An 18214-nucleotide genomic window follows, 5' to 3' on the forward strand; every position below is an offset into this window, starting at 1 on the left:
AGGAAAGGCTTGCATGGTGGCTGACAGGTTTGGCTGTTTTAGCATGCCGGTGTTTTACCTTCTGGACAGAAGTAAAAGGAACACAGCTGTGTCTGTCTCTGTGTAATAACTCAGGACTTACCTGAGTAAACTCTGGGGTGTCATGAGATGAACTGCTACCTCCACTTAGAGAGGCTTCAGGGACAAAATTTCAAGAGATTTCTGAGGGATAGAAGAGCAGGGCTGCCTTATTCTCTGATCCCAGGTAACTACTCAGAGACAGAGGCAAAGGCTGGGGACACCCAAATGCATATACTAGGTGTCTTTGATCCAGCCTCCGTTTCCTTGCTAAATCTATGCAATGACACACTGAGAAATCTGGCAAGTGGGGCTGAAGATCCCTGATGTGTCAGTTCGAGGGTTGGATGGAAACAAGTGGTTTTAGTGGACATGGAAGTAAAGGGAGGTGAGCTGTGAGGAAAGAGCCGTTGAAGACTGGGGAGACTCAGAAGTTGGGGTAGAATCTCGACCCATAATCCGAGGAGTGCAGATGCAAATCAATTTGTTAGGGCTGCATAAATGAAAGAAGGACTTTACCAACACACTAAGTTTTTCCAACAACTGATTGTATTCTTTGAATATTTGTAAGTATTGATATTTTGGAAATGTTTAATGAGATTTCATATATAATTCTGCATTCAATTTATGCCCAGGTCACTTTGCTATTATATGTTTATGTGCTGCATTTTTATGAATAGACATTTTCTCAAATTTCTGAATTATTTTGCCAAACTATGTGTTAAGAGTTTTTTCTAGAGGTCCACCTTCTTGACTCACTTTTCTGATGAGAAACCTATCAGGTTTCTCCATGGTGATTTTCAATTTTAATAGCTCCTCAATGTGAGAAACTTAATGTTAACTAAGAAATGAATTACCCCTAAAGAATCTTCTCCTTTCAAGATGCTAACCGTGTTTTGTCCAGTGTGAAATCTCACATGTGCCACAAGCGTTACTCTGTGAAGAAAGGATTTCTCTTGATTTTTCAAGGCATAACTTCTCCAGTAAGAAGTGTTTGGTATTCCAAGAGAATTCATTGCCCTTGGAAAGACTTTCCCTTCTTATTTAGCTTATAAAGGATTTCCTCTCTTATTTTCCATTTTAGCAGCATTTTATCACTGTGTTTTCTTGTGAACATCAAGCCTAGTGCTTGGCTGAATGTTTATTCACAGAAAATACAAATAAAGGCTTCATCCAAGTAAAGTTTTCTTACATTATTTGGCAACAAATTGCACATAAAAACATTTTCACACTGAACGCAGAGCTAGAGATTCTCTACCTGGAAGTCCCACACGTTTTAAGTTATTAAAACTGTTGCTGAAGACTTTTCGTTTATTATGTTGACAGTTTCAGCTCTCTCGTGTCATTTATGATCAGATCACTAACAAGCCTTTGGTACATATATGTCATACAATTTCTCTTCCATATGAATTTATTGATGTGGACTGAAGAATAAAGGTAACTGAAGTAACGTCCATGTTGATTATAGTAATTCTTCAAAATGTGAGTCCTTTGGCATGTTTAGATGTTACAACTGCAGCTGAAGTCTCTTCCATATTCCTTACATTCGTCATTCCTAACACCATGTCATCTAAAGTCAGAATATGTTCTGAAGACATTTATCATTTTCTCTCCAGGGTGAATGTTCTGATGTTATTTAAGATTAGTACACTGACTGAAGGCTTTCCCACATAAATGGCATTCATATGGCTTTTCTCCAGTGCGTGTTCTCTCATATCATCTAAGGTCAGAAGATAGACTGAAGGCTTTCCCACATAGAAGACAAGCATGTGGTTTCTCTTCAGTGTGAATTCTTGTGTGTCCTCTAAAGCCAGAGGTTTGACTAAAGACCTTCCCACTTTTATCACATTCATAACGCTTTTATCCAAGGTGAGTTCTCTCATGTCTTCGAAGATTAAAGGTTTGAATAAAGCCTTTCCCACACTGATGACACTTATACGGTCTCTCTCCCCTGTGAGTTTTCTCATGTCTCCTAAGGTGAGAACACTGAGTGAAGGATTTTCCACATAGATGACATGCATATGGCCTGTCTCCAGTGTGAGTCATGTGCCATCTAAGGTGAAAGTAATTAGTATAGGCCTTTTCACATATATTACATTGATATGATTTACCTTTAGTATGAATTTGTTTATGTGGTTTAAGGAACAACTGATTACTAAGGGATTTTCCACACTGTTTGCTGATGTAGGGTTTCTTTCCACTCTGAGTTAACAAACGCTGAGTCATTGTGGAACTGTGAGTGCAATCTTCTTCCAAATCATTACATTCAAAGGGATCCTCCAGAATGAGAGAGTTCTCCTTTAGGGACAAAGATTAAAAGCTCTTAATGATTTACCAACATACATTCATTTCACCACCTTTGAATTCTAGACCAACTATTCAGTGGTAGAGCCCAGTTGAAATCTTTCCAATGTCACTTGTGTGAAAGGAAATTAAATTTTGGCACCCCAAACTCATTGAACCAAAGGGAAAAATCGAGCTGGGAACAGGGTCACACAAACCTGCCTCCTCCTTCTGGTTCCTAAATAGTATGGCTACAAGATGAAAAGCTACATGCCTCCCCCATATTTTGCCCACAAGGAAATTCCTCATGAGCTGTTAAAGTTACACCATGGCAATGCAAACTGACAGCTTGTCTTTATAGGCGCAGTCATCCCCAGTTCACCAGACACAAATGCATATCCGATTGTTTCCCTGCCCCATTTTGCCTATGTTGTCTTATATAAAATGCAGCTCTCCTGCATTATTCCTCTGCCTCATTTGTTTATGTCATCTTATGTAAAAAAAAAATCCAGATTCACTGAGCCAGAAAAATGCATGAATATTTTTTTCTACGCACCTTTTACATGAAAATTGTGTACTTCTCAATATCCCACCCTTTCCCCCTTTAAATTTAGAGAAAATCATCTTTGGAGAAAGGTATACACCTGTCCCCCAGGTACATGTCCTTAACTCTGGCAAATAAATCTCCTAAAATGATTGGGACTTGTCTCGTCACTTTTCTCGATTGACACTTGCGTACACATTGTCTCCTGCAGACACAGATATTTTCTCTTTTGTAAGATCCCAACTGCAGAGTTATTCCATTGATTGTGATGATATCAATATCTTTCAAAGTCTGAACATGAGCAATGTATATGCACTTGTTCTATTTTAAAGATCTCATGTTATGGTTTAGAACACAGGTCACTTTATTCACTGAATTCAAACTATCAAATATTTTTTTGCTTAGAAAGCACTTAATGCCAGCCTAATTACGCTCAGGTGACTGTGCGTCATTACTAACTTAACCCATTACCAGGTCTTTAACTTAGATGACTGGTGTACACAGCTATAAAACTCACCATTGTCATACCGGTGGCTGCGTCTTTTCTGATAGGATGCATGAATATCGTGTGTTTTTTCTTAAGGGCACTTTCCTTGTCTGAAATAATTGAAAAATAAATTGTTACCTTGGTATTATGGTAATAAAATTCTTTGAAAAACCCCAAGGCCCTTTTACTTTTTTTCGAAAATTGACACTTAGAAGTGGCAAATGTGTCAAATGAAGAAAATACTTCAATAGAAGAAACAGATTGTACAGCGTCAGCAATTAGAAAAGTGCTTTAAAATTAAAATGTGAAAAGAGATAAAATGGAGATGAGATATCAGGCAGGTAAATAGAGGGATAGTCTTCACAGGGGTATCGGGAAAAGAGTCAGCATGTGACAGTTTAACCCCAACAGGTACATGAATTATCCTTTTCCCGAAAGTAAAAGAAAAGGCAAGAGGACACAAGAGTAGCATCTGACATATGAACAAAATGATAATAACATCTAAGGAATTCTGCTCCAGTAGCTTAACCTACATTTTAGAAATTACCACTCATTTAATAAAACTGCTAATTAATATTTGACTGATATTATTCATTGACAAAGCACTTCCTCCTGTTAGAGCACAGGACCTTGTTCCTTACCCAGATTCTGGCCTTGGAGAAATTCTCTTCCTTCCCACCAGAGCTCTTTTCCTTGCTCCAGCTGCAAAGTTATATAGGATTTGCTTCTCTGTACCCTGTTAGTGGAAACAGTACATGTGTTTTGAGTTCACTGTCAATAAATGTGCATTATCACCAACTGTAAGGCAGGCTACTGAGGAAGAATAAAAACAGTGAAGGTCAGCTCAGGCCACAAGACCTAGAACACAGAAAACTCCCCAGGATTTTTCTGACCCAACGTGAGACTAGAAAATAAATCCAAACAAAAGGTCCATCAGGAAAAGGAAATTCAAAACAGTCAGGACCTATGAATGCTGAGTCCATGCCTAAGTTCCAAGACACAATGCATAATACACAGTCTTTTCAGAAAGAGATTAATTAAACCTCTGCACAGTATGTTTATTATTATTCTCATGCAGAACAAAAAAAACATTCGATTTACAAAAATAATTGGTGTTCTATACAGAAAAGATATTGCTATTGTTTTCACTAATTGGTCTCAGCCTAAGCATAGCGACTGAAGCAGAAGAGTTATTTAGAAAATATTTAATTTAATACATTGAAAATATTCATTAAGTTCCCAGGTCTGTTCTGAGTATTAGAGACTGAGTACCGAGGAAACCATGAAATCCCTGTCAAGATTACATTCTAATTGCGTGACACACTAAATAAAACAAAACAAAATAAAATAAAATAGATATTTCTTTAGACAGATTTAGAGAGCTCAAACTTTTTTCAGATAAGATCTGTGAGAGAAACAGAGAAGAGATTAGAGTGAGATATGGGGAAGCTGTTCCAACACTTATCGAATGAATGAGTCAATGTGTGTCTACATACGTATGTGAATGTTGAGGGACTCACCGAGGGACACCAGGTGACACACGTTTTCCAGCATTACATCTCTGTACAGCTTTCTCTTGGATGTGTCCATCATGGCCCACTCTTCCTGGGTGAAGTCAATAGCTACATCTTCAAAAGTCACTTTGTTCTAAAACATCACAGACATTTTAGTTTAGACAGAGAATCCCTTTTAATGTCCAGAGGAGGAAGGCTGAAATGACATAGGTAGGAGCTGGGTATGCAGAACACTCAGTGTTTTAGGTTCCAGCCAGTTCATTCTCAATACTAAGCTGGTATCTGCCTTTCAGATTCACTCACAGAGACATACCCACTCTTAATCCATTAAACTTTCCTATAGAAATATCGCATGAGATGTGGCATAATACAGCCCAGATATTTTTCAGTAATGTGCTAATCACCTGTACATAACTGATTATAAAATTTTCACTTGAACCTTCATAAATAAAACAAATTTACCATGAATTTCAAGTAAATTACAGATTTGTCACAAGGCAAATAACCATGATTTACTATTTTTTAAACACGACCGTGATTAAATGAATTATTTCTCTAGATAAAACACAGGTTTCTCACCAATCAATTGGTTAAAAGACCTATTGTGTGTTTTGAATAATCTAAAGAAGTAATAGAAAACATGTTTCCTATCTAGCAAATATTTATTAAATACAGGTCATTGGTCCCTTATTCATTAAAAAGTTAGAAAGTGATGAACCAGACTCCAGCATTCTTCAGAACTGAACAAATTTTACACAGAATATAGGACTCAATTCATACATATAGTCACTCTAATGTTATGCAATTCAGGTGTTCATGACAAGGCTTAAAGACAGTCCAGCCGCACAAGACAAGACCGCTGAGGCTGCTATACTGAGGAAGTCTTAGTCTGATGATTCCTGTGATATGAAGCCTCCTGTTCTCAACTTTCTCTGGGCAACCCAAACATCAGTTATCACTGCCTCTCTTTTAACTTTACCTTGTCACTTGGCTTGTTCAAGGATAAAAAGGCCTCTTTACTGTTTTGTTTTTTTCTAACCAGCCCTTATAGAGCATTTCCACAGAACCCTAAATTGTACTATATCTACTATATTCCTTCTCCTGAGTGTGCAACCATAATTAAGTAATTGTATTTCTTATATGTTATTTTCAGTTACCTGAAGGCAAAAAGTTAATTATCAAAAGGCAAAACGAATGGGGATAAGAATAATAACGACTTCTTTAGTTGTCCTTTTGCAAAGTTTTTAAAAGCATAAATATATTTTATCAAACTCTCCTTTTTCCTCAACACTGTGCAGCTCTTGCCCAAGGCCTATCACACGGGATTTATTGAACTCAGCTGCTAGAACATCAGCCTCATTATTGGGCTGTGATCTTCTGCTCTTCACGCATCTCTATTGCCTGCATTCATCACAATCCTAAGTCTATTTCAGCCAATGGTACAGTTAATGGGTCAATTATTTCCCTATGAGGTTATAGGATGGATAGAAGAAAAAGAAATACATAAATGAGACCTCCATGTCTTTTCTTGTAAATAGCCTGCATAGGGGCTGGAATAAAGTAGTGTAATATTAGAAATTATATTGATAATTTAGGAATCTTTGACACATGATACCCAACCTAGAGTCCTGAGAAAACTTAACTGGAGGCCAGATACCTGAAAGTCTCCTGATTGTATCTGGAACACCCTGGCTGGGTGGATTTTGCATCATAAAAACAAACAAAAAAAGAATAAAAATGAAACACCCATGCAAACTGGAGAAAACTGCCCATTTGCCAGCAATATGGGTATAATTTCAGTAGAAAGAGCCATCCCCCACTCACTAGTGAATGTATTGTCAAGAACTCAGTTTCTCTCTGTCTTCTTCTGGATTTCCACTTGCAGACGCTTCAGGCACTAAGAAAAGCTGAGGTTGGAGAAAGAACACGGGAGACACCAGCCTTGTACAAAATTTTCAGACCAACCTGTGATGAAAAGCCAGACCTTCACTGAAGGGTGACACCACCTGCACCACAGCCTGACCAACAGTCACAAACACACAGAGGCCTCTCCTCTTTTCCCATGGTCAAAATTAGGAAGCCTATGACTATGGTTTCTGACAAAGAAGGAACACAGATATCTTATGAATGAGAGCATCAACAGCACTGGGTTGTGTATGTGAATTGACACAAGTCCAGATATTCAATTCCCTCACTAATTTTAAAACACAGGGATCCCTGACTCCGCCTACATGTGGAATATGATTTCCACCTGTAGATAAACACTGTGGGATTTCTCAGATTTTATTATCCCAGCTTTATGCCCTAGCAATGTTTCTCCAACACCAATCACAGCCTTCTGAAACCTTACTCCACTTTTACTTTCTCTCAATTTTGACTTTTGTATTTCCCCTTGGAACTCAGAAATCAATGAAGTAAGAATCTGTTTTAGGGTCAAGTGCGGTTGCTCTCGCCTGTAATCCCAGTACTTTGGGAGGCCAAGGCAGGTGGATCACCTGAGGTCAGGAGTTCGAGACCAGCCTGGCCAAAATGGTGAAACTCCATTTCTACTAAAAATACACAAATTAGCTGGGCATGGTGGTGTTTGCCTGTAATCCCAGCTACTCAGGAGGCTGAAGCAGGAGAATTGCTTGAACCCAGGAGGCAATTACAGTGAGCCGAGATCCTAACACTGCACTCCAGCCAGGGCGACAGAGCAAGACTCTGTATCACACACACACACACACACACACACACACACAAAATCTGTTTTAGGATGGGGATAATCAACTCAGGAATTTATTTCACTTGGAGGGTCAACACTCCCATCCTGCTGATCTAGCCCTTAAAATCCCCCGCATCAGAAATTCGCAGCAGTACCCTGCGTCATGGTGTTTTTGTCCTGTGTATACAGTCACAATCCTCTAGGATGCTCAGAAAATACAAAATGACTTAGGGCTGAGAGAAATTTAGCAGCTCAATCTGATATTTTACTAAGGTGGTATCTAAAATTCTTGCAATCATGGTTTATATTAGTCTTTGTTAGTTGCAATATCTCTGATTATCATGATACATATTTGCTGAGAAATACTGATGTTCATGTGTATATTCATACATAGATATGTAGGTATATAGATGGATATGTTTATATGAACGCATGTGTTTGAGATGGGGGAAAACATGCGTGTATTATTTCCCTGCTAAAAATATAAAAATAATTAAATATATTTTATGTACAAATGATAATTTTGTGTCATAAACAAAAAATTAACTGACCTATTTGTACATGAAATCCAGGAAAAATAAAAAGGGTAGCTTTGTATTAATTGTGACATTGTGCTTACAGATATACACAAATTTCCTTATTTAACCCTTATAATAACCCTGCTGATTATAGTTTATTTACCAGTTTAATAAATGATCAACAGAGTTTGACAAATATGACAAAATTACAAAACTAGAAAATGACACAGCAATACTTTTAATTATATTCTGCCTTGTCACTGCCTCTTCTTGCTTTTTTACAAAATTACTCCCCTAACCAAGGTTTTCTATGATTCTGGGGACTCCAGGATTTAGACCCCAGTTCCCAAACTTCACTGTGTTTATTTTTACTGCCACATTTTAATACACATTTACAGACTTCAACAAGCACTTTTCAATATCAACTTTTTTCTTATTCCTTGGACTATTTCCTACATCTGTTCATCAAGACTCCAGTAACATATGACTCCATCTGCCTGTCCCTTCCATGAATGTACCTGACAGTACATGTATTATGTAGTCTATAATTCAAGCAGAACAGATATTCCTTCAAAACAGTAAGGTATTAGAGAATGCCTATAAAGCTTCAGTGAAACCAGCTGTAACCCTTAATACTATTACCATGTAAACTCTTCCTCGAATATCAAAATAAGATTTGGACTTTAGAGAATATCTGTGTGTGATTATAACCCAAACATGAACTAAAAGCAATTTCAATGGTCATATACAGACTGTGCCAGGGACAAAAAAGGACAAATATTTTAAGAAAATTAAAGCACACTTATTTCCTAAAGGACTCTTGTGTGGAATCTATAAAAACTATTTCAAGATATAGAGATTAAATATATTTCAAAACACATACATACACAAGCAATCTTTAGGAGAAATTTTTTAAAACTTATGTTATGAGTCTAAAATTTTCATTAATTCATGGAGAAAATGTATTGACAAACTTCTCACCAGAGCAGGAATAACAACTTACGTATTTGGTGACTTCAAGATAAGAGCCTGCACAGCTTAGTATCTCCCTCCAGATCTCTCTCTCTCTCTCTCTCTCTCTCTCTCTCTCTCTCTCCTTTTTTGTTTTTTGACAGAGTTTCTCTTTTGTTGCCCAGGCTGGAGTGCAATGGTGAAATCTCAGCTCACTGCAACCTCCACCTCCCAGGTTCAAGCTATTTTCCTGCCTCAGCCTTCCAAGTAGCTGGGATGACAGACATGCGCCACCTCACTTGGATAATTTTGTATTTTCAGTCGAGACGGGGTTTCTCCATTTTGGTCAGGCTGGTCTGGAATTCCTGACCTCAGGTAATCCACCCGCCTCAGCCTCTCAAAGTGCTGGGATTACAGGCGTGAGCCACAGCGCCCAGCCCAGATCTCTTAAAAAGTCATGAGGAAGGAGCCATTCTGCATCCTCAATATTCCCTTAATATTTTAAGGACACTTATAACAACTAAGAGGCAGACTTGTGACTTCCTAGCCCTTTCAGGGCTATTTAGGCACACCTTAGTGAAGTATTAGGAATGCAGTATTAGGTCTCAAGTTCCTGGACACCAAAACCATGTTCTCCAACAGATCTTCAGTAAAAATAGCTGATGTCTATATTCTTTTGCCTGTCCTTTCCCTTCCTTTTAATTCAGAACTGCGGTCTTGAAAAGTGCTATTATTTAGTAGGTTCTCTCAATTCTCAACACCAGCACTATACAGTGTTGAGTAACATCTCAGGTTCTAGGGAAACAGCAGCCGACATTCTAGCAATGCACAAATAGAAAAGCAAAGATCACCACAGAGTAAAAGAGAATAGATTTTTTAAAAGTATGAAACCAAAACGAATATATATCAGATTACACTATAAATGGAAAATCCTATTATCTTGACTGGATTGCAAGTCAAAACCTCTCATGGCTTCCAACATCCAATATATTCAAAGCAGTTCAGGAATGGTGAAAGTGGAATGGAATTTAAAATTATTCGAAGGTTGCATGTGTGAAAGCACCATGCCCTGAAACAAAATATTTATTTTTAAAGCGCATAATGACCACTTCATACAAAGTTTGTGTAACAAGAGAGAGAAAAAAATCTCACATTTTTAAAAAAGGAATATGCAACATATTTACATATAATAAAATAAAATTAAACTAAAATAACAACAATGAAAGACACAATCTGACCTCTGAAAATCAAGGGAGAAATCTCTTTTAAATAAACTTGGCACAATTTTTAAAGTAAGTTATGAAAAATAATAATACCTGAATATAGTATGTAAAAGTACCAACACAATAAAGCTAAAACAATATCCGTGGAAAAATTATTTGCTGTAGATTACTTTTAAAAAATGATCTAAGTACTTTCCTGAAGAAGGTAAATGAATGAAATTTAAAAATTGCCTGAGAAAAATCTGTGAAAGGAAATGAATATAGAGAAGCAGAATATAATTTAACTATAAAGCACACAAATAGAATTTTAAAATAAGGCCGTGTGCAGTGGCTCATACCTGTAATCCCAGCACTTTGGGAGGTGGAGGCAGGCGGATCACCTGAGGTCAGGAGTTTGAGACCAGCCTGACCAACATGGAGAAACCCCATCTCTACTAAAAATAGAAAAAAAAAAAAAAAACTGGCGGGCGTGGTGGCACATGCCTGTAATCCCAGCTACTAGGGAAGCTTAGGCAGGAGAATCGCTTGAACCTGGGAGGCGGAGGTTGCAGTGAGCTGAGATCATGCCATTGCACTCCAGCCTGGGCAACAAGAGCAAAACTCTGTCTCAAAGAAATAAAAAATAAAAATAAAATAAAAATAAGTGGCAGCCAACATGCCCAACATGATTTTCTGTGATGAAAGAAATTCTCTGTATCTACACTGTCCAATGCAGTAACTACCACACATATGTAGTCATAAAATTTCTACTTTGGCCACAAACTGGGCTATTACTACTAAGGATATGCCATTTAGTTATTTAATTATAATTAATTTAGAGTTTATAGCCACATGTGACTAGTAGTTACTCTATTGGTCAATGCAGATCTAGAATCTTGGAGAAGGCAGTTAAAATAATGAGATATGGTCAAAACAAAAATGGAAAAGGTGCACAAATAGTGAACACAGAATATGAGAATGTGAAGTAACAAGTCACACAGTAAAATTTAATAATGAGATGCTGCCTTGATGGGACACATGTCTAATGATATTCAAGGCTTGTCTTGTTACAGGTAGAAGAGCAGGAGCAGGGCAGGAGAGGGCTCTTCCCCTACCCACTAGAAATGTCAGGTGATGGTCTGTTAATGATCACTTTGCCTCTAAAAATGACAATTAGGCAGCACCAGAGAGAGGCCATTTCCTGGTGGTCTACACCTGTTAACATCAAAAATGTTAACTAAATGCAGACCCCAGGAAGAAGCAACTTCTTGGGCATTTATGTTAAGAGACAAAAATGGCAAAGCATAATCTTCCGGGGACACACTCCACTGGAAAAGGAAAGAAAACTTCAGATGGACATGCACATGACTCCCTAAACGCACCGTGCATGCTCAATTCCAAAGGGTAAGGAAAGCACTGTGCATGCCGGAAACTTTCCCTAAAGGAAGAATCATGGGAAAGAGGCAAGCCCATCCCAGGATCAAGGTTAAAGGCCCTTCTCTTTTCTCTCTTGGACCTTCAGGCATCCACTTGGGTCTCTTCCAAGAGAATTTTCCTTTCCTTTCTGTTCTAAAGCCTTTTTAAATAAACTTCCACTCCTGCTCTGAAACTTAGCCTCTTTTTCCGCTGTATGACCCTCAGTCAAATACTTTCTTCTGAGGAGGCAAGGACTGAAGTTGCTTATGGACCCATGCAGATATGCTGCCAGTAACTCGAATCTCTTCTACTGGTAACAGTATCATTGTAAGGGAATGAGACCAGTTCACATCTCAGTGCTCGGAGAACTCACCAAAAATAAAAAATTGGAGGATGCTGTGAACTTATCTACCTTCCAAGGCAAGTCCCACAAGCAAGAAGCAAGACTCTCTTCCCCCAAGGTCTTAAACTCTTCTGATGCCCCTTCTCTGGGAAAACGCATCCTCTGATTGGCTTCCCCTTATATAGGAAAAAACAATTAATAAACCTAATCAGCACTACATTCCAAGAGACATGCCCTGATTTTACAGATACTGAACCTCATCAAAACTTCATTCTGGAGACACATCCGGTTCAATTTGATTGGATTTTTGAGACAACTACTAAAAACCCCACATCAACTTGGAAACCAAAGAGTTAAGGCTATTTTGAAGGAAAAATAGGAAGATTCATTCCTTTTTTCATTCATAAGTACTTTTTAATTTAATTTTATTTTTTTTGAGATGCAGTCTTGCTCTGTCGCCCAGGCTAGAGCGCAGTGGTACGATCTCGGCTCTCTGCAAGCTCCGCCTCCGGGGTTCATGCCATTCTCCTGCCTCAGCCTCCCGAGTAGCTGGGATTACAGGCACCCGACACCACGTCCGGCTATTTTTTTGTATTTTTTTTAGTAGAGACGGAGTTTCACCCGTGTTAGCCGGGGTGGTCTCGATCTCCTGACCTCGTGATCCGCCCACCTCGGCCTCCCAAAGTGCTGAGATTACAGGCGTGGGCCACCGCATCCGGCCTTATAAGTACTTTTGAGTGTATTATATGTACTAGAAAGCATTCGCAGTCATGGGGTACAGCAAGAAACCAGACAAACTCGAGTCTTATGGAGACTCTATATTCTAAAATTATTTGGAAGTAAACTGGACTTGAAAACAAAAGGAAAGTGAATAGATCTAAAAAGTTTCAATATTCATGATGATGTAAAAAAATAAAATATATTGCAGAAATGAAGTCAGGAAGTGTTAGGGGGCATATGGTACTTTTAAGGCCATTGGTATCCTCTGAAATTCAAGCAGGCTGAATACATTTGCATAACTAAAAGGAAAGCAGATGCTAATAGAAGACAATGAAGAAAGAGCCTGAAAGACATTTCAGAGACCTTGGCTGGTGGCAGCCCCTCCCTTCAAAGGTCTGGAGGCCTATAAGGGAAGACTGGTTTTGTGGGCTGGGCCTAGGGCTGCACCACCCAGGGCAAGCGCAGGACAGTGCTCACAGCATTCTACCTCCCAACCACTCCAGCTCCAGCTATGGCTAAAAAGGCCCCAGACAGAGTTTGGATCACTGCTTTGAGGGTGCAAGCCATAAGCCTTGGCAATTTCCATGGGATATTAGACCTGCAGTTGCACAAAGTACAGGAGTGCGCTGCTGATAAAGACACATCCGAGACTGGGCAATTTACAAAAGAAAGAAGTTTCATTGGACTTACAGTTCCACATGGCTGGGGGGAGGCAGAAGGCGAAAGGAATTTCTTACATCACAGCAGGCGAGTGAGAGAATGAGAGCCAAGCAAAACTGGTTTCGCCTCATCAAACCATCAGAACTTGTAAGACTTATTCACTACCACGAGAACGATATGGGAGAAACTGCCCCCATGATTCAATTATTTCCCACTGGGAACCCTCACAACATGTGGGAATTGTGGGAGTACAATTTGAGGTGAGATTTGTGGGGGGACACAGAGCCAAACCGTATCAGAAGCCTTCACCTGGATTTCAAAAGATGTATGGAAAAGCCTGTATGTCCAGTAGAAGCCTGCTGGGGTGGAGACCTCATGGCAAATGTCTACTATAGCAGTGCAGAGGGAGAATATGGGGTAGGAGCCCCCACAGAGTCCCCACTGGGGCACTGCCTAGTGGAGCTCTGAGAAGACGGCCACCATCCTCCAGACCCCAGAATGATAGATCCACTGACAGCTTGCACCCTGAGCCTGGAAAAGCTGCAGGCACTCAACGCTAGCCCTTGACAGCAGCCATGGGGACTGACCCTTGTATGCAAAAGAAAATAATTGTTCTACCATAAAGACATGTGCACTCATATATTTATTATAGCATTATTTGCAATAGCAAAGACATGAATATTTTCTCTATCATTGGATAGAGAAAATGTAGTATATGTACACCATGGAATACTATGCAACCATTAAAAAATTATGTCCTTCGCACCAACATGGATGCAGCTAGAGACCATTATTCTAAAATAATGCAGGAAGAAAAAACCAAATACCATACGTTCTTAGTTATTAGTAAGAACTAAGCGCTGTTACACATGGATGTAAAGATGGCAACAACGGATACTGGGGACTACAAGAAGGGGAAGGGAAGGTGGGGACCAAGACCTGAAAAACATATACACCATGAAATACTATGTTTTCTACCTGGGTTACAAGATCATTCATACTCCAAGCCTCAGCATCACACAATATGCCAATGTAAAACCCTGCACATGCATTCACTGAATCTAAAATAAAAGTTGAAATTTTTTTTAAATAGGTGAAGATCTGAATAGACGTTTCCCAGAAGAAGAGATACAAATGGCCAACAAATACATGACAAAATTCTTACCATCTCTAATTGTCAGGGGGATGCATACAAAAACCACCATGAAATGTCACCTGACACCTCTTAGAATAGCTGTTATCGAAAAGATGAATAGCAAGTATTAGTGAGGATGTGGACAAAAGATAACCCTTGTATACTTGTGGTGGAAATACAAACTACTATGGCCATTTTGGATAATAGTATGAAGGTTTCTCCAAAAATTTTTAAATAAAACTACCTGCTGATGAGGCTGTTGAGATATAGGAACACTTTTACACTGTTGGTGGAATGTAAATTAGTTCAACCATTGTGGAAGACAGTATGGTGATTCCTGAAAGACCTAGAACCAGAAATATCACTTGACCCAGCAATCTCATTACTGTGTATCAACCCAAAGGAATATAAATCATTCTGTTATAAAGATACGTGTACACACATATTCACTGCAGCACTAGTCACAATAGCAAAGACATGAAATCAACCCAAAGGTCCATCAATGATAGACTGGATAAAGAAAATGTGGTACATATACACCATGAAATACTATGCAGCCATAAAAGGGAATGAGATCATGTCCTTTGCAGGACATAGATGGAGCTGGAAGCCATTATCCTCAGCAAACTAACCCGGGAACAGAAAATCAAACACTGCATGTTCTCACTTACAAGTGGAAGCAGAACAATGAGAACATATGAATACTGAGAGGGGAACAACACACATTGGGGCCTGTTGGGAGGCAGGTGGAGGGAGAGTATCAGGATAAATGGGTAATACATATATGCATTGGAATATTATTCAGTGTTACATAATAATGAAATCATGTCATTTGTGACAACATGGGTGGACTTCAAGGGCATTATGTTATATGAAATAGGCCAGCCACAGAATGACAATTACTATATGATTTCACTTGCATTTGAAATCTAAAATAGACAAACTCACAAAAGCAGAGAGGAGAATGGTGGTTGCCAGGGGCCCTGGTGCAGGGGAAATGGGTAGATGTGGTTAGAGCACAAAGTTTCAGATATACCATAGAAGTAAGTTCTGGAGGTCTCATTTACAGCATAGTGCTTAGAGCTAAGAATACTGTATTGCACACTTAAAATTTGCTAAAAGGGTGGATTTTGTGTTCTTACCAAAATTTCTTACCAGTAATAATAATAATAATGGGGGGGGACTTTAGGAGGTGAAGGATATGTTTCTAATCTTAAGGGTAGTGGTGTTCATGATGTATACTTACCCCAGACTCACTGAGATGCATACCTTAAACATGTACAGCTTTTTAAATGTAATCATAGCTCAACAAATTGGGTTAAAAAAATAAAAAGAGGGGGTTGGTTAAAAAATTTAAAAGGAGGGGTAGATGTTCCCTTGTTTTTCTCTCTTGGCTATTTTCTTTCCTGGTGCCTGGCATTAAAAAATGATAGGTGGGCATTTAGCAGCCATACTGGAGCCTCTTCTAAAGTACAGCAGAGCAGACAGCTGGAAGGGGCCTGCGTCCCTAGTGAATTTGGCAAGCATCTGTACCAGCCGTGATAGGTGTAACTATAGATTTAAGTGAGAAAGAAATAAACTTCTGCCTTGTTTAAGCCACTTTGTTCAGACATTAATTTCATATGCATATAGAGAATATATGCTCCTTATGAGTAGGAAAAATGTTTATGCCATATGGTTCGTAATGGGTATTCCGCAATGTAGGATGATGCTGATTATGATGACAATGATGACAAACAGCATGAAATAATAAGTAATGAAAAAAAGTGGCTTAATAGTTGTATATGGTTACTTTATTTAAATATTCTGCTGCTAATATCATTCAATGTATTTGTATGCCGGTGGGAGTTTTATTTGATGTAGACTAAGAAAGTTTACATTATTTAATGAAAAATACTAGATCAATTTTAAAAAACAGTAAAAATATCATGAGATGGAACTAAGCATCTGTATTACAAAGCAACTGTCCCAGTTGATTTTATGCATAATAATGATTGAGAATCCCCTGATCTAGATCCAACAGATCTCAACCTTTATAGGTGCTATCAAGGAAGCACCTAAGGAAGACAATTTTCCTGACTATATCCATACCTCCAGTTAGTAATAGATCTAGAGATCTAGAACCCAAATCCAGACCTCCTGCTTCCATGTGCAGTGGTCTTTCGCTGTTCTGTTTTGTTCCACTTGGTGAAGAGGATTTGAGAATAAATGGCCACATGATTCAACTCCCTCCTCTGCTCTGAGGAATATAGCCTTGTCCTAGCAAGCAAGAAGCTCATACAGTAGTGGAAGAGGCAAATATACATTCACTAATCTAACATACAAGGCAGTAAGCACTGTAACATCAACAAAGCACTTTGGGGTTTCAGACCAGGAGCAAGTGGGGTGATTAATTCTTAGCAGGGCTAGAAAAGTCTGGGAAGTGTTCACTAACAAAATGTCTGGTCATTAACCAAAGCAACTGGTTTCTCAACACAGTCTAATTTATTGTAACAATATAAATGGTTGTTTGTTCATAAACTTTCATCTTTTGCCAAAATGTTTGTAGCTTATGTTCCCATTTAACAAGGTTTTCTGGCCAAAACTGTGCATCCACATCAGTGCTCCCATCAAAGCAATTGTGCATGCATAGAACACCTCTATCTATGAATATCCCCAATGAGGTACAGAAAGGCTCTTCTTGTCCAAACAGAGACATTCCACTGGTGCTAGAGAGCCACAGACGGAAGTTTTCTCTGCCTCCTAGAAATGAAGCCAAACTTTCTTCTTTCTTCAGCCATGAGGATTCCTGTCCTCCTCTTCACCATTTTCTTCTTTATGAGCCAAGTTCTACCAGGTAATAAAATAAACTTGGTAAGAATGGAGCGCCTAACACCTTACAGGGATTCAGAGAAATCACCATCATCTATGACCAGATAGGGGATCTCATAGGAAATCTGGAAGACACATCAGTCTCTGGCTCCCTGGTTAGGCCCAGTTCTGTCCAACCCACCTGTACAGGCCACACACAGCCAGTGCCCACCAGGTCCTGTCAGCCACGAGGACCAGTGCTCATCTCCTGAAGTATCCGTGGGAGCCTGCATCCCACAGGGACCCACATCTCGGGGCCAACCTCTATGGGGGCCTCTTGGTTATGGTGGCGGGGGAGGGTAGTTGACCTCCAGCCCTCCCATTCTGGCCACTGTATTTTGTGGGGATCATTCAGTCCTGGAAACTTCCTGGGGACCCCAGAAGGTAGAGAACAGGGTGGTCATGGCAGCCTCAGCTCCAGGCTCTGGGCCAGAAGTTGATAACGACCAATTGAGAGCAACCACTGAATTCGATCCTCTTACACATACCCGAGAAGTTGGCGAAAAACTGAATGTCGACCATTCTATGGTCATCCAGCATTTGAAGCCAATTGGAAAGCTGAAAAATCTTGATAAGTGGGTGCCTCATGAGCTGACCAAATATTTTAAAAATCATCCTTTTGAAGTGTCATCTTCTCTTATTCTATGAAACAACAATGAATCATTTCTCGATGAGATTGTGACATGTCATGAAAAGTGGATTTTATACAACAGCCAGCTCACTGGTTGGACTGAGAAGAAGCTCCAAACCACTTCCCAAAGTCAAACTTGTACCAAAAAAGGGTCATGGTCACGGTTTGGTGGTCAGCTGCCGGTCTTCTGATCCACTAC

At 39.3% G+C, this 18214-nt stretch overlaps 1 pseudogene; it reads right to left on the bottom strand.

Moving 5' to 3' along the window:
- Window positions 1-1773: 1773 nt before the first annotated feature.
- On the bottom strand, window positions 1774-17617 carry LOC144334773 (zinc finger protein 846-like; annotated as a pseudogene).
- Between the last annotated feature and the right edge of the window lie 597 nt (window positions 17618-18214).

The sequence above is a fragment of the Macaca mulatta genome, chromosome 15 (genome assembly GCF_049350105.2).
Source record: "Macaca mulatta isolate MMU2019108-1 chromosome 15, T2T-MMU8v2.0, whole genome shotgun sequence".
Taxonomy (NCBI): domain Eukaryota; kingdom Metazoa; phylum Chordata; class Mammalia; order Primates; family Cercopithecidae; genus Macaca; species Macaca mulatta.